Source organism: Liolophura sinensis, chromosome 7 (assembly GCF_032854445.1).
Source record: "Liolophura sinensis isolate JHLJ2023 chromosome 7, CUHK_Ljap_v2, whole genome shotgun sequence".
NCBI lineage: Eukaryota > Metazoa > Mollusca > Polyplacophora > Chitonida > Chitonidae > Liolophura > Liolophura sinensis.
Window position 1 is genome coordinate 54856782 of NC_088301.1, and position 17356 is coordinate 54874137.

The window sequence follows — 17356 nt, forward strand, 5'->3', positions numbered from 1 at the left end:
ATGTCGTGTTATGTGTGACATCTTCATGTGTGGCGTCATGTCATTTCATGTGTGGCGTCTCTGACGTATTGAATCGACATGGTGACTGTCCTGCTAAAAGGTAAGTGAGAAAACCAAAATGGGAAGATATCTGAATAAATTTACCCAGAAAAAAAAGAATCAATCATTAATATTTATGTCTGAGTTTAAAGAACTGACCCCCATGATAACAAGAATGTGACCACTTATTCCACAACGCAATGCAAATGGAGTCGAGACGGTCTATTGTCCCTTGCTATGGTAGTTCTCTTTTTCTTGATGTAATTGACAAACTGATATTTAGATCGTAAGCATGAGGTAAACAGTGCATGTCATTTAAAAACTACCTTCAGACTTTCATCATTTATTTGACCTGGTGTTTTCAAAGATCTTTTGCTGTATTCACAATGATACTCATTTATTTTGGCTATAACGTACTGTAACAACGCATTCAGACTACACCGCTAGCTCGCATGATTGAGCAGTTCGTAAAACTGCACAACGTTCCAGTTATAGGTGATAAGCTCAAATACTTGCGACTTGCGATCGTAAGCAACTGGGTACAACTCCACGCAGTCGACATACGCGTGGCGCTTATGGCGAAAAGTTTAACAAACCTTTCATTAGTTTCGGTGCGCGTAGGCCGACAACGACTGGGAACATCTGCGAGCAGTTACTTATAGCAACGTGACTGTTTATGATGGCGGGAACCCTTGTACACGGTGCGTGGATGTAACTGATATAATATAATATATATCTTTATGTTGTCTTTTCTTTTGAAATTTAAGGTTTCTTGGAAAATTCCTTATCCATTTATTCCACCTTTTCTACAATCGACTAAAACCAGCGTCCGATTGTATGTACCCAGTGGCTTCCAGCTGCTCCTAGTTGCTTCCAGTCGCCAAAAACCCAGTTGCTCACAGTCACAAGGTCGATATGCGTCCAGCCAAAAAAGTAAAATGTCATTTTGATACACAGATGTTATTCTCTAATGAAGTAGTGCCAAGATCTTGCTATTAAATCAACAATAAAGGCCTTAATGGTTATGTTGTCATAAATATGGCTGTTTATCATATGTATAAAGATTGTAGAGCAGTAACTTTGTGTTATAGAATAATAAATTAATCGATGCGGTGGTAAAAGATGCCATTGTGGGCAGTGATCTGTGATATGCAAATAGCGAACAACATTTGGCAACTCGTGTCCTATCGGTAGCAACTGTGAATGGCTGAGCAAATGTTGAGCTATGGTAGTAAAAAACTTCCTTGTGGGGAGTTCGAGCACCAACTGGCTGGAATGATCTTTGAATGCAAATCGTCACACAGGAATGGCTATTCGTGTACATGAGTGGCCAGTGCTATCCTACGATTGGCCAGCAATCACTGCCTGTGTGGACAAGGTAAACAGTATAGGGAGGCGCATGCGTCGACCAGTCGTAGGATCCTTGTACTGATATAGGTGTGAAAAGCATTTTACAGCTAATGCGTATACCATGGAAAAGCCCAAAATCAGGTAAACTTTGACACTCCATAAATCTGCTACAATAAAATCCTCTCTAGATAAGTGTTTGCATAAGAAACTGCAGCCCCACATGAAAGGCTTGTAGAAATCTGTGTTTACACAGAAACACTGTGAGTTAGCAAAACAGATGTCAAATCTGGTAACATCGTTAGAGGAACCTGGTTATCAATATCCTTCTTGTTCTCCTACATAAAGGTAGTTATGTGCGCCAAAAATTGTACCAAGAAATAGGTCAGTTTGACAAAATTCATACATCTCGAAAAAAAGAAGTCACAGAGAACAAGAAACTGTAGCCCTTGATGGAGTTTTTTTTAGAAATGATGTGTTTACTGCAGAAAACAAAGTTTATATAACTCGTATTTTTTACCGTAAAAGTCTGTCAATAAAAGTAACTAAGAAACATTCACAAAGCCAATAAAACTAAAACCAATAAAAATACTTCAGTCTTCCGTCAGTAGGCCCTGTGTAGATGTGCACTCCATCGATGACTCCGTGAACTTGAGCGCAAAAAGAAGGAAGAAAAGAACTTTCTGTCGCTGTATGATGACTTCAACAAAAAGCTAACCTTTAATCCACGTATTAGTGCCCATTATACAGGAGCTGGAAAAAATGACTATATTCATTTACATATTATACCTTAGACAAGGGAGCTAAAAAAGCTTAACCTTCCATCAGAGTATGTACGTTTACACTCAGACACTTAGAATAAGGAGTTAAAAACAGCTTTACCTTCATTCCATGTTTGAGAACCCATTATACAGGAGCTAAAAAGTTAAACCTCTCATATGAGTATGTATATTTACACACCATACCTTAGACTAGCGATCAAAACGTTTAACCTTTAATCCATGTAGGAGTCGAATATACAGGAGCTAGAAAGCTTAACCGCCCATCCGAGTATGTACGTTTACCATCCATACCTTAGAACATGGAGATAAATAAAAAGCTTTACCTTCAATCCATGTTTGAGAACCCATTATACAGGAGCTAAAAGTTAAAACCTCTCATGTGAGTATATATATTTACACATCATACCTTAGACTAGCGAGCTTAGAAAAAAAGTTAAAAAAGCTAAACTGTACACCAACACCGACACCGCCACTCTCCCCCTATCATAATGCCTCGCCATACTTCGTACAGGCAAGCTAAAAATGGAGCATACCCCAACTCTCACGTTTTCGACGTGCATGTCAGGTTTTTAAGTTAAAAATAATGTTCTCACATTGAGATGTTTTCATCTCGTATAACGACGAAATATGTGTAAACTTGCCAGCAATAACTGTAAATTATATAGGCCTAACTGTGCCCACATTTGTGTACCTACACAACCTCATGCACTTACGTACTACATTCTTTCGAAGTCAGTGTCGAGAATCAACAATTATGTAGCGTTCCATAAAAGCCGATGGAATAGCCAATGATTTATTCATTATCAGAGCAATTCCTTACAAACCTCGCGTGGCATTCCGGATTGACAAGAACTGGAAATTGTTTATGTCATGGCTTACAAGTGTCCAAGTCGGTGGGTAGAATGGCATACAATGGCCAGACCGAACAGAGACTGTCAAATGATAGCAATATGTGCTCGTCGCTTAGCCATCTGACATATCAAAAGAAATTTCGTGGAATCTGCCAAAGGGACTAATAAAACGTGACAGGTAGCCATCTTAAAAGGTTGTCTTTACATTTGCGTTTGTCAGGGATGCATCTGAGAAGAAGGGTTCTTTGGAAAGGATCAGTTCGTTAGGCATTTACCAAAGAAATGTTGTCGATAGTGGGAGTGATCCCACATGATGAGAATTATGTTACATGCCAGCATAAGAAAAAGACCAAATGGGATAGAGTTTCTGAATTGTTTATAACAAAGTTACACACTTTGTTCTTAGAAAAAAGGCTACCGTTACTCTTCAGATAATGAAAGCACTTACGACAGTGTTGCTAATTGCATGTTAAACCAATAACCTATAAGTATATGTCCGTCACTGATTTTTATATAAACGCCTTGGAAGAGTTAAGTTGCTTGAAGATCAGGGATATAGTCAACCAGATTTTGGAAAGCTTATTCTATAATAATAAATGTCCTTTATTCTTACGCATGTATATTGTTTGAGGGTTGCCAAGTGTCCGGCAAAGGTCACATTGCCAGCAAAGTGGCAAAACCGGACTTGGAACACAAGTCCAATGCAATTTACCGCGAAAGGCCCAGTGGTCTCCCTGCACAGGCGATTGTGTCTAATAGCAGATTTCTTTCGGGTCATTATGTACACGTATACGAAACGTACATGACGAACTGATACTCAAGCCTTCAACCCAATAGCCTATTGCACACAATTGTAGAATGAGATATGTGCCATTGCCGCATGAAGAGATATATTACAGGCTAATCATGATAAATGTCACGGTACGCTGAGAAACGAGACCCCAGTGAAATCTGACGTACACCAGTCAATTACCAACCGCCATTGAATGATACATGTCGTCTGTGGTGCAGTGGTCATCCAGTTGTCATTTGTTATGATAGCATAAATGTACAGCGCTAAACAACCCTACAAACAACTTTCTGTCATTTAGTGACGTCTGATCAGCATTTACAGAATGTAGAACAAGCCACAAATTGAAAACAGAAAAGTTTTTGTACAAATGCTTGTATATATAGATCTACATGCAAACGCCGTATATCACCGTTTGCTACTGAATGACGCCAACTGATGATTTTCCCATGGAGTAAAAATAAAACCAGATCTTAATCAAACTTTTATTAATCAAACTTAACAATTTATTGTTAACAAGTCACCTTTGAGAAGGGAAAGTTGATACAGAGTGATGGGAAGAGAGTTCAAACCGTCCAATATACTGGTATCTGTGAAAACCTTCTTGTGTTGGTCCACCATCAGTCCATACGCCAGACGTTCTGAACTATAGACTTACAACTGATGCAAATCTTATGTCATAGATTTTGCTATTGTTTCTTTATCCATGCCGCGTTTCGTCCAAATACATGCAAGGAATGTCGTGTTACAGATCACGCTAGACTTCCCTCTGTTGTGTCCCTATGTTAAGACTTACCAATTACCTTTACTGGGATTTTTTCTGGGGAACTAACGTTATTAAAAAAAATGAAGTAACTTAATCTGATGTCACCTCTATTATAAAGTATCTCTATTAGAGAAGGTCGTTTTAGGGGAAATAGTGAATCGGGGGTCGAAGGCCCGTTTCACATTGTGCAACGTTTTACCTGTACATGGACACACAAGTATCAAGGCTGCTATATATTTAGAGTTATGTGGGCGGCATGGTAAGTTACGAGTACTTTACTCTGCATAACGTAATTATCAAGTTATCCCCATAATGTTGTAGGCCCCTAGGGTTATTTGTGTTATTTGTGTAAATTGTCGTACTTACAGTACATGTTGGAAACTTCATCTGTAACTTGTCAAAAGTCTGAGGTTTAACCCTGGTACTCCAGATTCCTCCACCTAAAATTCTAGAGTATGACAACAATGAGCGTGGGGTATCAAGAGTTGTCGGCGTTAGGGCGCACGGTAGTTACATGTACACAGTGTTACGTGTACATAATTATCAATGCTGACATGCAGTGAAAGGGTCACGAACGCCTTATGAAACCACCAAATGTATGGATCTTTTTTATTACTCTTTGAACATCTATCTTCTTGGCCTCAGGCGAATTTTCAAGATTTGTAGATGTGATTGAGACATCTGTAATGGACGAGGAGCAATGGTGATCTTGTTTACATGCATGTATGCAGTAGAGGTATTTTAATTTTGGAAGCTCTGTTTATGGTTGACTCGTCTCTGTATTTTGTCATTTACCATTGTAATCTTCGAATTTTCTTAGAATAACACAAATCCACTTAAACCTATCTCTGATAATCAAAAACTTGTGACAAGGGTTCAAGTTTTACATTATGAAGAAATGTTTTGGTTATTTCCTCTGATACCAACGGGTTTGTATAAAATCCTGATAGGCAACCCTTTACTATTTACTCTCTCGCGTTGTGATGAAAAAATATACATTCTGTGTCCATTTAGGAGTACGATGAAAGAAATATCTTTCATAGTCATCATGCAAGAACGGCCTTATTTACTATATGTTTTAAATTGACATTTCATTCTTTGGCATTCTTGACGGTTTAGCTTTCCATTCTTGGGAAAATGTAAAGAGTAAATGAATATCCTATTACAATATAGTAGTTTCTTAAGATAAAACCAACCTATTTTTCACAGAGATATTTCTGGAAAAGGAGCAAACTATAGATCAAGAAGATTCCTCTCAGCCATGAATATGCCATTTCTGCTCTTTTTTGTGGAGTGGGAGAAAAGGAGGAGGGAGCAAAGCTTGGTCACTAGCAAAACCATTGGTGTAGAGTTAACAGTGTCATCTGATTTAGGGCTTCATAAAACTTTGGTCTCTATCGGCGATCTTTTGGTGTAGTGGATTACAAGGTGGGACAAATGATGGCAGCGGTCTGGTGTTATAAATGTGCTTACCCCGTCAAGTAATAATGATTGAGGAGACCATTTCACGGAGTACAGATAACTCAGGGTAAGCTGACAGAACCAATATGCTCTTTAGATGTCCTGTGTCTCCAATGTGGAAAAAAGTTCAGCTCTGTCGCCTGTTTTATGGCTGGAACTTAATCACCTCTTACAGACCACCATTTTCCTTCAGCTCCGGCACTTAATCTTACATTTAATCAGAGAACAGGATCTTTGTTCAGGGGATGGCCAAAAGGTGTAATTAATAGCCCCCATCATTGTTATTCTACAGGCGTATTGTGTGGCACATGTATAGCTGTTCCTATTCAATTAGAGTCGGGATCTATTGCTGGCGACAAATAGTTATAGGTGACTGGAGCTACCGAGCACCTGACCCAATCAGCCTTACGCGTGTCCACATTAGTATATATTTCTCTATCCCATTGCTGAGGAGATTTAGCAGAAACAGTCCTCGGACAAGCGAGAGAACCGCGGTATAAAGCAATACATCAGTACTTAATACATTAGCTTAAAGGGATTATCAGAAACGAAAGCGTGTCAGTATAGGACAAGAAATAACTGTTTCTTGACTGCGACAATATGTACATCATTATTTCTTGATTTGTCTCCCATAATTTGGTTAATTTTAACCCCCCTACAATTTACAACAATATTTTAATATAGAACAATGAAGAAACCGTGTTTTTATAGCAATCTTTCCCTTAATGCTCTCAAGCGTTTGGGAAATTGCAATAGAATAAGGCTGTTATCGAATGCACAAGATTACATCAGCATTATTTATGGGTGACACGGGCTTTAGTGGCTCATTCATAGCTGGTGGTGCTAAACACGAGGGCTAAAAGGAATCAAGGGCCATATAATGTTAGCAGACGTTTTCCTCGATCATCAGCATTATCGATGTGTATCGTTAACTCTGCATCCTGGCTGTGTAGCATCGCAGGGAAGACGACGCATGTGCCAATACAATCTGCGATGTGTATAAGATGGCTCCTTCTGATACATGCGATGGGAGGGAACGAAAAGAGAATCGCTGCAATGAATTCAGTTTCTGTATCGGAAGTCCTCTGGCTTTAATACTGTGTATTGTCTGGATGAGGGTGTGGTCAAGGTAAGGGCGTGGCCTCAGCATATGATTGAAGTCATATTGGAGTGTATTCCGAAGGTGTGGGTGGGATTTCATGGTGAATGAGATGCGTTGGGGTGGACTCATGTGGTTTGGACGTACGTAGATAAGCTGTTCCCTGTTCTTTAGAGTTCTTCCTAGCGACTTTTAAAGTGTTTGTTAAACGATGCTTCCTTAGGTTACCTGTGCAAATCATTTACCATCCAGTGATACATTCAGGGAAAAACATACGGAAGTGGTATATAGTTACTACCCAAAACTGGTAAAATCTGAAGTCGTAACTCACGCGTGTATGTAGGTATTGACAATGTCGATATTTACGCTACATATATAGCACTTTCGTCTTTCATATTTAATTTCTGTTGTCTAATATAAATGGAGTTACCCTTGCTTGCCCTTCGTGGTTATGTAGGCTGCCTGTGAGTTTTAACATTGTTTTCGAAGCGAAAAAACGTAATTAAAACCTGATTAGATAAAAGCTATTTTACTGTTTTACTTAGATCTTGGACCGAAAAGCGCAGTGAATAACAGCTAGATAAGATAACAGCTGCGTTAGGTATAACAGAGAACAGGAAAATTGCGTAACTTGCTGGATATTTACCCGGTTGGCCTGGAAGTCCTGTTTCATATACGCCCATCCTTCATTTAGATCATTTGCATGACGATAATATGTGCAGCTCTTCTGTCACACCGAGCCCGAATGTCACAAAATTAAAACACTGTTTTTAAATACGCACACTGAACTCTTCTCATCCTGGCGATGGTACTGAATTATTTGATTTATCTTTACGCAAAATCACACTTTTTTATTCGGTAACATCAAACAGTCAAAATTAACAAAACCATTAGCCAGATGAAGAAAATTCTCAAAAGAGACGGTAAAATAAGCATGTTCTGAAGGTTCCTCATGCCATAATTCTGGCGGCCGTGCTATAAGAGAAATATTCTTGATTGTGAGGGCGTAAAATCGTCCTCTGACCACAGAGCTGTTATTCAGAGAGGTTTTATTCAGAGTGAAAGTCTGAACCTCTGACGAGCATAAGTGTGATTATAAACAGGTCTGTGTTCATCTATAGTTATACAGCTTTGACCAAATTCACCACATCAACAGATTTCTACGATTCAAAACTTCCGCAAAATATTGTTGCTCTCCGTTAAAGGTGGAGAAAACATAAAAATGACATAAAGTTCAGATGAAAGAGCGCAAACGGTTATTCCGAAATTTGGTCTTCAATATTTTTTCCGATTTTTCTTTAAGGAGAAAAAGACACTTGAAAATAATTTTTGTATGGTGGGTATTTGGGACCACCTTTTGGTATTTATAGTCTTTGTTTAATAATGTCATAAATGAGGATGAAACACAGATTTAATAATTTTTTTGCACCCGTATTTATTCTTTTCAGCTAACAAATTCATTAAATCTCAATTTGGATCATATTAATATTTTTAATATGTTCATAAATATTATCATAATTTAGGTTAAATGCATATGTTTCGATGTAAACAACAAATTTCCATTCAAATAAATTTATTAGACAAGCATCACCTCCTTATTTAGAACATTATTATGCAACAACGATAAATACTGAAAGTTGATCCCAAATACCCACCATACAAAAATATTTTCAAATATCCTTTTCTCTTCAAAAAAAATCCAAAAAAAATATTAAAGATCATATTGCAAATAAGTTTTGACGCTCTTTCATCTCGTTTTGGCATCATTTTGGCATGTTTTCTTCTTTAAAGAAAATAAATGTATACATGTGGGAATCCAAGTAGCCGTACGTTGCAGAGCGATCAACACATGCAGCTGGCTAGGATTCCAGTTAAAGGTAACATATTCATTAGAATGGAAAATTCGTTATGAAATGGTTTTTGTTACCTCATATCCAACTTCCTTATTCACACTAAATTTAGATCACCTGGTACTGGGATTGTACTGAGGTGTATTTCAAAGAGTTTAGTCCTGACCAGATTATAGTATGATAGGCTTGTGTAGGCCTATATATTTAGTAATTCACCAGAGCTGGGGCAGATGTTATGGTCAAACTGTTCAAAAAATTTCCATTCAGAGTTAATTTTTTTATAGCATTTTAACCCAAACTTTTTGAATAACACTTTCTTAAATTATATACAGAGCTGTGTCTCATACTGAAAGCTTATTCTCTTTTCCTACAAGCTAAGAACTTGCATTATTTAGTCATAATAATCACATGGAGTCATATTCCGCTATAAACGTTTGGTCGAGGGAAAGATTTGCACTATATTGTCTAAATCAATAAGTAGGCCTATTGCGTGAAAACATTGCCCATATAAAACAAATCAGTCCAGGCAGTTTATTGTTTTCTTCTCTTTCCGAATAAGTCACGGAATTAGGAAACATCATTGCTTGAGGACATAATGCCTACAGAAAGTGAGCATGCGCGCAGCTTTTCTTGATCAACTGTTCAGGGGTCTTGGTACTTGGCTTTAGCCTTCCCAGATATGAACATTTTGTGATTTATTCACGCCGTGCCTTACCGCGTGGAAACTAACAAAATAGCGTCTTATTCACGGTGATATAGGCTTGAAGTGAACATTGGAAGTCCCCATGATGGTGTCATCAGGTATTTGCTCAGGTTCGTCTAGTAAGACACAAATAACCAATTTTAGACAGATTTAATCCGCGTTCTTATCCGTCTGGCCAACTGTCCCCCTAAACTGACATTTGTCAGACAGGCAAATCGGGATCAATCTCAACCTGCGCAAGTAACACGTGTTGCGGATCGGACTGGTGACCAAGAGTTACAGCTCGATCGCTTTAGGCTCCAACGTCTACACGCTTATGTGCGGGTCTGGCAGCAAAATACCCTAATTTAAGATAAGTCGTTACTAAGAAGGTGTTTTAAAACAATTTGATCCCATGCAGGTCAATGAATACAACCTTGACCCAACGCATGAATCCCCAACGACGTATTAGGTTTCCTTCCCCTCCACTGATCGAAAATATATAGAGAAAAGTATCAATGTATATTCAGATTATTTCAAAGGACATTTGTCTGAATTAAGGTAAAATTTCCTGTTTGGTTCACGAATACTTGATATCAGTTTTAGAAATACTTCTGAGGAACACATGTAAAGAATGAGTAAGGTTCGAGTCTCATGCTATGATTGTCTTTGGCAATGTAGTGTCGAAAAATCACAAACTCTCCAGACGGTGTATCTTATCTGGACCTATATTTGTACAAAGACCAAAATAGATTCTTCTCTCGCAGACTTTACGGCAAGAGGAAAAGTTCCAATGCTGACATTGAAAATTATCCTTACTTGGATAGCAATATATAGCAAGGGTCCTACATGTGGCTTGTACATATCTCGCATTTCTTCTCTGTGTTATTGGACGATTTCTTTCAACCTCACAAGTTATTAGTGCAAACACTAGTGATTCAAAGTTATTCCATCTAACACCATCACTCTAAGTTTCTTCAGTTTTACAGCATATAAGAGTATAATTCTCTTGCAACCCTGGTACACGATTTGAATATTGATTTCACTAATTCGCCTAGAACATACCTGATGCCTTCCACCATCATTGAAAACTGTTGGTTGCTAATCTTTGCATGATTCCGTCCTAATTCGTACTATACATACTTTCTTAGTTGAATGTCATATTCATAGATGAATGTTGCACTCACCATATTAACCAAAGAAATGTTACCACTGATGAGTTTGTCGACGGCTTCATCACGATGATGCACAGACACGCAGCTAACATAAGGCCCAAGAGTCGCATTGCCATACGTATTTAAAAACGGTCTACATTACAAGAGAGTAAAACTGTATCCATTTACATCATAATTGGTGTAAAAAATGAAAAGACTATTTTCTTATTCATCGTGTCAAAAAACTTTACAGTTTTATTCAACCATATTCGACGTATATAATGTAGCGTTGGGCTTTCCGAGAGAATGTGGAGATCCGTACACATTGACCTGTATTAAGATTAACAACAATTGGAAGAATGTCATGCAGCGCTTAGACAATAGCATTCTTCACTGAAGACAAGTCAGGTAAAAGCTCAAGGTCGATCAAACATGTAAAAAGTACAAAACGTCAGATAGTTCGGATTTAGAGTTTAGTAATTCTGCACCTTAAACCGCCACTTTACAGATGTCATATGACGTAAATTAATATACAACGAAAACTAATGTTAACATATCTGAACTGCCAATTAGAGTTTGGATTGAGTAATCAGTGCAATTCCCCATTCATCCCGTTTCAAACAAACCACTGAGTATGTTGGCCTCGATGTATACTTCCGCACAGGCGCATACGCCGGTCAACACGAACTTTCGAGTGCACCGCATGTATCATACGACCCTATAGCAGTCATTGTAACTGAAACAAGGTGTCAAAGCAGACTTTCGTACACCAGCCGGCAACAGAAATAGACGTTCGTGGTCATTATTCGTAATGATCATAATGTAGACTCCACAGTTAAAATCCACGGGATATATATTTAACTACAGCCTCCAAAGCTTGGTAGGAAGCCATCTGAATTTAGAGACTGGTAAAGTCCCAACCGACTTACGCGGCACAATTATGAAGTTCGACTAAAACTTCGTGTCAGGACATGGTTATTACAGTATACGTTGAACGTATACTCTCAGTGTACACACAACAGAGGCTGTGAAAGACCATCCATGACTGCATTTAAAGGAAACTGCAGATTTTAGCACATACAAAGCACTAATCTCTTTGTTGTTTTGTTTCTCTCTAGATGGCTTCCGTTGGACAATATTGTGTAGGTAAAACACAGGGGATACAGGGTGTATAAAGAGAAATCAGTGTGAAATGTCTACGCAATATTAGCGCATTACAACAGAAATCTGTGGTCGGTCTGTCGTGTTATGTCTATTTAGATGACTTCTGTCAGATAATTCTGTGTAGAGAAAACACACGGGATATGAATAAAACCTATGCAGGATCCCGATGCCTTATACATTTTACTTAGACTTAGACAATGTGCGTCTGTACGAGAACATACAGGGAAGACAACTTACCCATGGTTTTGTTTTAAACCGGATGAGTGGGGCATAGCGCTGATTATTCAACCAAAACCCTGATTTCTAGCTCAGATACGCTCACACCTATTTTTGTTGTATATTATCAAATCTGTACAACGACGACAACGGTGTTTCGCCGCCTTTACAATTATACAGGGATAGTTTCGGTTTTCATATTTTTAATTATCTTTACTTGGATAATAATGTATTGAACGGTTCCTTGTGTGACGTGTGCATATCACAACCTGTTGCATTTTAGGTGCTATCTGTTGGGCCTGGATTCAATCAACATAAAACCAATGTCCCAGGCATATTTCATCAAACGCCATCAGTACTGAAAAGTGCATCTGTTTACATTAATTTGTCTGAATTTCGTACTTTATATACTTTCCTAGTTTGGTGGTTTGTTGAACGCTGTCTTCAGCAAATTGTTCTCGCGATTTTTGAGCTAGAAAGTCCATTATATGGTTGAAAGTAGCTACGAAAGTTGATGCTTTTATTTACCGTACTTACTTTTCCTAAGTTTTACAATGAGTGTGATTGTTTTGCAAGTGATTATGGACAGATTGCCTAGAGTCTCTGTCGCTCTGTTTCATAATTGGGTCTAATTCCGCTTAACCTGGGTTCTACAGGGGCTAAGTGTGCTTCGCTTTGAATAAAACCGCCAAATTATTTGTATCACCGATTGGAAAGCGAAAGTGAGGTACATGTTTCTAATTAAGTCACATATAAAGTAACATGGCACTCGATTTGGAAACTGATGAAATTGATGCGTCTGTACAACATCCATTGTGTCTTTCCAGCTTCATTAGAAACTTTTGACCACTTCTCTTTACATTAATCAGTCTTAATTTATTAATTCTTGGTGGGTTGTAGTGAACGTTTTCTTTTTCTTCTTCTTTTTTGAAATATACTACTTGGAACGTCCACTATGCTAGACAATTTATATTCAAAAGTCTGTTATGACCCCAGAAAAAATGAAAACCGTATGATTCAGTGCTTGAATACGAAATGAGATACACATACTCTTTACTCACCGCTTTTTCACGGCATGCAGCGTTATAATGCCAATTCATCAATCCCTAATGCATTATGGATGTGAATCCTACATTTTGCGCCGGCATTAGCATCTCATGAGAACATGATAAAAGTCCAATTCAGCGTTTCATCTCGTTCTTCAAATACTGCATTTTATGTTCACGCTTAGCAAACTTTCAACAACGATCAGGCACGGGAGACATGCATTTTAGGGCCACGTTTAGCAAACTTTGAACAGCCATCAGGCACGGGAGACATGCATTTTATTCCCATGCTTAGCAAACTTTGAGCAACAATTAGGCACGAGAGACATGCCTTTTTTGTCCATGCTTAGCAAACTTTCAATACCAAGTAGGCACGGGAGACATGCATTTTATGTCCACACTTAGTAAACTATGAACAACAATTATGCACGGGAGACATGCATTTTATGTCCATGGTTAGCAAACTTTCAACAACAATTAGGCACGGGAAACATGCATTTTATTCCCATGCTTAGCAAACTTTGAACAACAATTAGGCACGGGGAGACATGCATTTTATGTTCACACGTAGCAAACTTTGAACAACAATCAGACACGGAAGACATGCATTTTATGTCCATGCTTAGCAAACTTTCAACAACAATCAGACACGGGTGACATGTCTTTTATGTCCATCTTTAGCAAACTTTGAACAAATCATGCACGGGAGACATGCATTTAATGCCCATGCTTAGCAACCCTTCAACAACAATTAGGCACGGGAGACATGCATTTAATGTTCACACTTAGCAAACTTTCAACAACAAGTAGGCACGGGAGACATGCATTTTATGTCCACGCTTAGCAAACTTTCAACAACAAGTAGGCACGGGAGACATGTATTTTATGTCCACGCTTAGCAAACTTTCAACAGCAATTAGGCACGGGAGACATGCATTTAATGCCCATGCTTAGCAACCCTTCAACAACGATTAGGCACGGGAGACATGCATTTTATGTCCATGCTTAGCAAACTTTGAACAACTCTGAACAGCAGTTAGGCACGGGAAGCATACATTTGATGTCCAACAAACAGGCACGGGAGAGATGGACAAGAAACTATGTGCTGAATGAAGCATTGTGCACAAGTGTGCTACCTGAGCTGTAGAATACAGGTATGGACCCGAAGATCTTCCCATGGATCGTTAGAACGTCGTCCGTTAATAATGACGCCAACAGGGAGACATTTTAAGATCTAAAACTCACATATTGTCTTCATTACTTTCCCCGCTTCAAGTATCGTAACTCAGATAGATAATGACACCATTATCCAATCCGCCAATGCCTCACACATGCACGTTTTGGCTAACATGGAAAACAAAGGAGAGGTACGCATGCAGAAGAAAGGATATAACATGGAACACAGTTACAGGAGCCCCTGGATAGCCACTACGATAAGTACTAAAAGATTCAGGTGTGCTGATTTATACATTGGTACATGTCGACGCAACAATACGTGAGTCATTAGCAGTACACGCCTAGCGCTGCAGGGGCATAAGAATGCATTAGTAACCAATACCTACAGAACTGAAAGCCGTGCATGGTATTGAAGTTATATAATGTGCTACGGCTACTTGTATTATTTAAACACACCTGGGGCGACATCAAACACAAGTCTGCACCTTGTGCGAAATATATTTGATGTTGATTGACATGTGCTGTCTTGGGGTTGTTAACTGCAGCTGACATGTCTAAAGGTATACCTGTAGCAATATGAAACATCGACTAATTGTTCGTGTGGTTGTGATTATTAGAGTAGCTGTATATCTCCACCAGATATGGATCCAGTTTACTTAGTCCGGTGTTTCAAAGTAGAACTTAAGGTTTCATTGGATCGTAATTAATATATATGTATATATACCCTGTCAGGGGTATAGGAAGCAAATAAAGAGTGTGTATGTGTGTTGTATGTTAAATGTGATGACAACACAGCATTTTGAGTAATTCTGGACCAGTGACGTCTAATATATTGCAGTTAACATCACTGCATATTTTGTTTACCTTATTCTGCTAAGCCATGGTGATAGGTGGCGTATAAATTGTTATTTATGCATTTACAGTTGCAGGTGAACAGTTAGAATGGAACCCTAACTGAGGTAAATTGACAAGAGGCCGTATTTCACCGGTTACGTGTGACCATTTGCCAGCTATCAAATTGTCGTTGATGCTCCAGACTTACTCTCTATGCTGTACGTCTTTAATTATACTAACATTATAACGTATTATAACATTATACTACTATATTTTTAGGAGTCATTCAGGAGTCACAAGAAGACACATATTCTGTGTCTTCTTGTGGCAAAGCGAGTCAATGCCACCAAAGTGCTGCAGCCACTGAAGTATAATGGCGAAGGCACCAGACATGAAACCCCACCCAGTCAAATTATGATGACACCGGGCCAGCCAGTCATGTTTCCTTGCTCTAACCCCTCAGTGCTGAGCACCAAGCGAGGCAGCAGCGAGTACCATTTTTAAAGCCTGCGGTGTGACCCGACCCGAGTTTGATTCCGAATCTCTTTATTCTTTGTAAACTATCTGCTGAAGGTACGGGTTTGCATGTTAATGTGTATTACACACATAAGGTTACCACTTTGAGAAATAAAACTTGAACGATCTGTAATAGTTGTATCAAACCTGGTTAATATTTATAAGTAAAAGGTGATCCACTGCATGGCTTGCGTAAAAACACATATACGGGCATCTTCAACGTGAACATCATACACAGGTTTGGGTTAACAGCCCGGGCAGTTTTGAATTGGGTCACCCCGTTGCAATCAAAGCGCATCTGAGATAAATATATTTTATTATCGACAACTTATATAATAGAATGGTACACGATCTGAATACTTATTTCACTGATTCGCAAAGAACATAACTTACGTCTTTCCAACATAATTGAAAAGTGTTGGTGGTTTTAGTTAAATGTCGTTTTGGGAATTGACCTTGCGATTATTGACCTGAAACGTCCATCTTGGTTGATGGCTGGTATACGAATGTCTGTTTCGATGCATAAATTTATACGAGAGCTCAAATTCTCTTTTAAATTTTTTTTAATTTATTAAACTTTTAAATTAGGGTCAAGCATTTCATAAGTTATTTGTTATGGCCTAGTGATATGACACATTTTTACAACACAGATAAAAATTTACCAAAAATACAGCTAATTTTAAGAAAAGCATGTATTAAACCCGTATGAAACGTTTTCTTTGCTCAAAATTAATAACGAAGCGAAATCTAGATATTGGTAAAACACATTCCTGGGAATATTATTTCACAAAACCATGCAGAGCAAAGTTATCGGGAATTATTACACATCTTCATCACTGAGCATAAAATATACGTCAGATTATCTTGATTTTACAGCCATTTTCAAAGGGCATATGTGTACAGCATATGCCCTTTACTTGTTATTATCAGCATTTTAGTTTTCGATAACGCCCTTATGGGACAAAAAGCTGTCAAAAGCTGCATGGGACCTACGCTGGGCACTCCACAAATAAAACTACAGCTTTGGTTCATTGACTTTAAGAGATTCATTTCAAAGCTATTCACGGGGATCTCACTCCCGAGCATGTCAAAAAGAACAAATGGAGCATTTTAAGCGAAGTTTGTCGAATACAGCTTACAATAGGCCTACAACAGCAACGACAACAACTTTATCTAAATCTATAAGGGAAAGCTGTTTTCAGTGTATATGCGATAAAGCTATTAATATATGGCACCCAGACATTTACCATCATATTAATCTTTATGTTGTAATCCATTCATTCGGTCTGTGAACACAAAACTAGTTAGACATGGCCATGGCTAACGACAATATTTATGAACTTATAAACCACATACAGGGTTTGGAGACTATCATGTAAGTTACCATGTGTGGTGGGAGAACAGATAGGGGAGTTAGGGTAATTAATGACTAATTTGACTCCTGTAGCCGTGTTGGCTGGCATGTTCAATTTAAAGGCCACACCTGTGGTCTCCATGTGAGTAATTCTGAATGTGTAGCGCAGGTTCAGACGATTGTACATTGATAGTGGTAACGGGCGACTGTCGATCCGATGTTTGCAGCG